Source organism: Perca flavescens, chromosome 15 (assembly GCF_004354835.1).
Source record: "Perca flavescens isolate YP-PL-M2 chromosome 15, PFLA_1.0, whole genome shotgun sequence".
NCBI classification, from domain to species: Eukaryota; Metazoa; Chordata; class Actinopteri; order Perciformes; family Percidae; genus Perca; species Perca flavescens.
Window position 1 is genome coordinate 31,057,515 of NC_041345.1, and position 6,458 is coordinate 31,063,972.

The window sequence follows — 6,458 nt, forward strand, 5'->3', positions numbered from 1 at the left end:
TCTCATTTAGTTGTACATCCAGGAAACAGTAGTGCACAGAATCCCCATGGTTACCAAACATTAATTGTCTGGCGTTTACTCGCGGAGCATTGTCCGGCTGTTTGTTCACATGGGGAGCGTATTGAGACCCCGAGGATCCACGCAACTACGCTGGCGAAGTGTTCCTCCCTGAGTGAAAGCCCTTTACACCAAGTATAGCACTTTGTCACTTCCTTTCCTAATTTGCTCCTACAATACTACGGCCATGAGAGGTCAAATTCAAGTTACTTGCTGAATATTTTGTTTAGTTTTCCTTTCTTTGCTAATATTTAAACATTCTGATGGCAGATTTGTTCTAAAATGGGTATCAAAATAATTCTGTTATATATAGAAAAGATTCTGTAAATATGAAAATTGTTTCGCTGTAATCGGAGCACCTGGGGGAAACAAGCTCATAGAGCTTGGATGCGTCTGTGGGATGGGCTCCGGTGTTGTGCCGAAAATCTCCTTCATGTTGCAATTATCCACTCCTTCTCTCTTTTTAAGTAAGTAAGTAGCCGAGTAAGTAAGTAAGTAGGTAGCCTAGTAAGTAAGTAAGTAAGTAAGTAAGTAGGTAGCCTAGTAAGTAAGTAGCCTAGTAAGTAAGTAGGTAAGTAAGTAAGTAAGTAAATAAGTAAGTAGCCTAGTAAGTAAGTAAGTAGGTAGCCTAGTAAGTAAGTAGGTAGCCTAGTAAGTAAGTAATTAGCCTAGTAAGTAAGTAAGTAGGTAGCCTAGTAGGTAAGTAAGTAAGTAGGTAAGTTAAGCCAATGGGAAGAAAACAAACTTTTATAGCGCTTACCCACTGCTAGTACCAGCTCGGCTTGGCCGCGGTGCCTCGTCCTCCATTTTCCATTGCAGATTTATTACCGCCTCATGCGTGAGGCGAGTGTGGCTGGTTGCCATAGCGACGCCGCAGGAAACAGCCGTGACGTAACGCGACACACACACACACAGAATGTGGAAGGTGTGTTGTTTTTGATTCTCGGCATGTGGCTGTTTGCCAGAAGACACATTTAGTTTAAAAAGAAGCTGGAGGCAGCAAAAAACCTCTGCTGGCTACACTATTTAAAAATGGCGGGTTTGTTCTGCCGTGAAAGAGGCAAAGCAGCGGGTGTGGGAGAAGTTTGGAGAAGACATGGAGAAGGACTTTCGGTCGGCACCAAAGTGCTTCTGGAAAACTGTTCGCCACCTCAGGAGGGGGAAGCGGGGAACCATCCAAGCTGTGTACAGTAAGGATGGGACACTGTTGACCTCAACTGAGGAGGTAATAGGGCGGTGGAAGGAGCACTTTGAGGAACTCCTGAATCCGACTAATACGCCCTCTATGTTAGAGGCAGAGCTGGAGGATAATGGGGGATTGTCGTCGATTTCCCAGGCGGAAGTCACTGATGTAGTCAAACAACTACACAGTGGCAAAGCCCCGGGATTGATGAGATCCGTCCAGAAATGCTCAAGGCTCTGGGTGTGGAGGGCTGTCCTGGTTGACACGCCTTTTCAACATTGCGTGGAAGTCTGGGGACGGTGCCAAAGGAGTGGCAGACTGGGGTGGTGGTTCCCCTTTTTAAAAAGGGGGACCAGAGGGTGTGTGCCAATTATAGGGGTATCACACTTCTCAGCCTCCCTGGTAAAGTCTACTCCAAGGTGCTGGAAAGGAGGGTTCGGCCGATAGTCGAACCTCGGGTTGAGGAGGAACAATGCGGATTCCGTCCTGGTCGTGGAACAACGGACCAGCTCTTCACTCTCGCAAGGATCCTGGAGGGAGCCTGGGAGTATGCCCAACCGGTCTACATGTGTTTTGTGGATTTGGAGAAGGCGTATGACCGGGTCCCCGGGAGATACTGTGGGAGGTGCTGCGGGAGTATGGGGTGAGGGGTCTCTTCTCAGGGCCATCCAATCTCTGTACAACCAAAGCGAGAGCTGTGTCCGGGTTCTCGGTAGTAAGTCGGACTCGTTTCAGGTGAGGGTTGGCCTCCGCCAGGGCTGCGCTTTGTCACCAATCCTGTTTGTAGTATTTATGGACAGGATATCGAGGCGTAGTCGGGGTGGGGAGGGGTTGCAGTTTGGTGGGCTGGGGATCTCATCGCTGCTCTTTGCAGATGATGTGGTCCTGATGGCATCATCGGCCTGCGACCTTCAGCACTCACTGGATCGGTTCGCAACCCGAGTGTGAAGCGGTTGGGATGAGGATCAGCACCTCTAAATCTGAGGCCATGGTTCTCAGCAGGAAACCGATGGAATGCCTTCTCCAGGTAGGGAATGAGTCCTTACCCCAAGTGAAGGAGTTCAAGTACCTTGGGGTTGTGTTCGCGAGTGAGGGGACAATGGAGCGGGAGATTGGTCAGAGAATCGGCGCAGCGGGTGCGGTATTGTATTCAATCTATCGCACCGCTAGACGAAAAGAGAGCTTAGCCAGAAGGCAAAGCTCTCGATCTACCGGTCAGTTTTCGTTCCTACCCTCACCTATGGTCATGAAGGCTGGGTCATGACCGAAAGAACGAGATCCAGGGTACAAGCGGCTGAAATGGGTTTCCTCAGGAGGGTGGCTGGCGTCTCCCTTAGAGATAGGGTGAGAAGCTCAGTCATCCGTGAGGAGCTCGGAGTAGAGCCGCTGCTCCTTTGCGTCGAAAGGAGCCAGTTGAGGTGGTTCGGGCATCTGGTAAGGATGCCCCCTGGGCGCCTCCCTAGGGAGGTGTTCCAGGCACGTCCAGCTGGGAGGAGGCCTCGGGGAAGACCCAGGACTAGGTGGAGGGATTATATCTCCAACCTGGCCTGGGAACGCTCAGGATCCCCAGTCGGAGCTGGTTAATGTTGCTCGGGAAAGGGAAGTTTGGGGTCCCCTGCTGGAGCTGCTCCCCCCGCGACCCGACACCGGATAAGCGGACGAAGATGGATGGATGGATGGATGGGTTTGTTCAGGACACCCCCGTCTGTCGCTAGCAATGATTAGTGGTTTGCAGGTTTTCATGTCACCTTTTGGTATCACCTCAGCTTGCTTCGAACCTCGACGGAGGTGATACTAAATAAAGTACCTGTTGGAAGGTACCAGGGACTTTTTTTCATAATAGAAAACCAAAAAAAGGCGAGTAGAGTCGAAGCGAGTCGGGCAGGTACCATGTAATGGAAAAACAGTTTTAGAGTTGTGGGGCTTATATGCTGTTCAGTGCCAGGTTATGATGATGAAAGTGAAAAATAAAAGGTGTGAAAATTTGTAAAAAATCGGGATAAATACGGGAGAATTGTAAACATGGGAGGAAACTAGGAGAGGGCTTTGAAAAACAGAAGTCTCCCGGAAAATTCGGGTTGGCAGGCGGAAGAACATCTGCCGCTAATAGCCCACTGTTCTGTTCCTTTTCTGTAACTGGTGTAGCATCAAAGCATGGTTGACATACTTAGAGTGGCAATTCAGTGTACTGAGAGGTATATGTTTTTTGAAATTAATTGTTAGTATACTTTTTTAAAGTGTACTATGATCTCACTTGATTAGAAGTGTGACTTCTGTACACTTTATACAGTACACTCTAAAATAAGTGTATTTTTAGTGGCATATTAGAGTACTTTCCTAAAATATGTTAAAGTACAAAAATGTATAGTGGTAACTTAGTGTACTTATAGTAAGTACACTTATTTTTAACACAGAGTTAGTATAAGTTTTGAAAGTGTACACTAATTTCACTTCATCAGTAGTGTAATCTTAGTACACTGTAAACAAAGTGCACTAAATATAAGTGTACTTTTATTAGCATATCAAAGTACACTGAAAAAATGGGAAATAGCAGGTCTTTGAATTTACAAAAATGAATTTAGAACATGCTACGCAATTCATTTATATTCCTTTCAAGAACATGGTTCAATCATGTAGACTTCAGTTGTTTTTGTATAGATTCCTTTTGCGTTGATTGAAATTGATTGAATTGAACATTTTAAATGATCGAATTAAGTTTGGAAATGGTATATTTGAATCAAATGGTGCCAGGAAGTGTAGGTGTCACTTTCCGGGCACTGACACCAACTGTTTATATACTGTCTATGCTTCCAACACAGGCAAACTGTTTCAACAAGGACATCGCCAAAACAAGAAGAATGTGAAGAAGAATGTTGAGTATGTGTTGGCTGCGTGCAGGAGTAATTCTACAGCAGCTTTGTGTTGTCTCCTTCACGAAAAAGTAAGTTAACATCAATCAAAATGATTTTGTTAATGTTCATAATGTTTTTGTACTGCATGTAACAGTTACAAAAGTCCGTTTACTCGTTTGTGCATTCTATAAATGTATCGGTTTTCTTGTAACTAAGTTAGCTAATACCATCACTAACTAGCTAGTAACTACTTAGTTTAGCATTAATAATTGTGTTTCTCCCCCTACGGTTCTGCTCCTAACAACGGTATTTCAATGTAGCTAACGTAATATTAATGGCAGCCGGTGAAGAGGAGCCAGTCAGCCTCATAAGAATGAGTGTTAAGTGGTCGGGTTTAGTTCGCAACATTTATATTACATTGATGGTGTTGTAACGTTACTTTATGTAACAAAAAAAAAGGTCCGTCGAGTTGTTTGGGTATAACGTTATATGTTGGTTTGCTAATGTTAGCTAGCTAAGACCACAGGCTTACAAGTTCAATATAACGTCGGGTAAGAACCAAGCCCCCAGGAGGAGCGCTAAGTCTAAATGCCAACATGGGCTTAGCGGATAACGGTGGTACTGCACCCCATGGCCCAGAAAGACTTTTCACATAGACATTACATGGCGAAAGAAACGTCTATATTTCAGCGGATCATTTGTTTCAGGGTATATCAACCTACCAGCCCGAACACTGAAAGGGTCCTTGTTTAAAACATTACGTTTCTAACATTTTTAACATTCACTAGAAGCAAATCCAGAATCATTAAATTTGAAATGATGAACGTGCATAAAGGACGCGAGCAGACCCACGGGACTGCGCACGTCCGCTAACATGACTGTTCTCCTGAGCTCATGTAGCTAGCTGTAATAATGGATATAGCTAATGGTTGTAATTCACCATGTGTTCTATTAATATGTCCATGGTATTATCTTATGAAGTTATGATACATCCGAGGGATGTACAGTACAGTCCAAAAGTTTGGACACACCTTCTCATTCAATGCGTTTCCTTTTTATTTTTATGACTATTTACATTGTAGATTCTCACTGAAGGCATCAAAACTATGAATGAACACATATGGAATTATGTACTTAACAAAAAAGTGTGAAATAACTGAAAACATGTCTTATATTTTAGATTCTTCAAAGTAGCCACCCTTTGCTTTTTTATTAATAAGGGAAAAATTCCACTAATTAACCCTGACAAAGCACACCTGTAAAGTGAAAACCATTTCAGGTGACTACCTCGTGAAGCTCATTGAGAGAACACCAAGGGTTTGCAGAGTTAGCCTACACCATGCCTAACAATCAATTGTAGGTGCCCAAAGGAAGTATTACACAAGTTGATTTGAATTGTATAACTAGAAAACAGATTGGGTCCAAATATAATCCCGGTCAGATACTGAATTAGCAAACAATGCCGTCTCTGAAGAAACGGGACCCTAGGATATATTTTGGAACTGTATGAGATTGTGCTAAAATAAGATGTCACCTGTTAGTTGTAATGTTGTTATTTAGTCATACCAAAGCTAACGTGCTCTGTACTGTGCCTTTTTATTTTTCTAGGACCCGTCCCCATCCTCCACCTCGGGGACAGCAGGAGAGACCTGAAGCCTTCAGTACAAGTCCAAATAGGTAACCCAACTGACACACTGCAAATCAATACATGGCATGACTTCACACAACTAATCTGACAGATATGTAAACAGCCAGTAAATAAACATAAAATTTGCCACATAAATTTTCATTAATTTCAAATCTAAGAAGTAGGAGTCTAGGTTGAAAAAAAAACTCTTCAAGAATGTATAGACCTTTAGGTATCTCCATAGCTTTAGTTTAACCATACCAAATATATTTTGTTTGCTTTATTGTAACAATCCAGTGTGAACACATATTTAAAGTCATATTCTCAATTAAATTTTTTATTTATAGTATCAAATCATAACATAGGTTATCTTGAGACACTTTACAGATAGAGTAGGTCGAGACCACATATTCTCTGATAACATTACAACACTAAAAATGAATGCTTTAGAATAGCATAAATTGCAATGCTGAAGAATGTGTGTGTCTTTGTAGGATACAGCGAGAGACGAGGCCCTAGAATGCATCACTGTTGGTGTGCTGACAGTTGTCAGTGAAGATAGTCCTCACGAAGGTCAAAGGAAAGTAGTATCCCCTTGGGGGAAAGAAAAACCTTCCACCAAAACTGTTAACTCTGAAGAACAGTCTTCTGAGTTAGAACAGTAAAGAGCCATCAGCCGTCAGATAGCACTTTGTAAGATTTGCAGCCATTAATGTTCTCCTGTTATCAGTAGGGATGG

General features: G+C 43.3%; 1 long non-coding RNA gene across 1 annotated transcript; it reads left to right on the forward strand.

Annotated features, from left to right (window-relative positions):
- The first annotated feature begins 4,114 nt into the window (after positions 1-4,114).
- LOC114569221 (uncharacterized) lies at positions 4,115-6,458 on the forward strand. Its single transcript, XR_003694386.1, has 3 exons — positions 4,115-4,181; positions 5,701-5,769; positions 6,214-6,458. It is a non-coding gene; the product is annotated as an uncharacterized LOC114569221 (long non-coding RNA).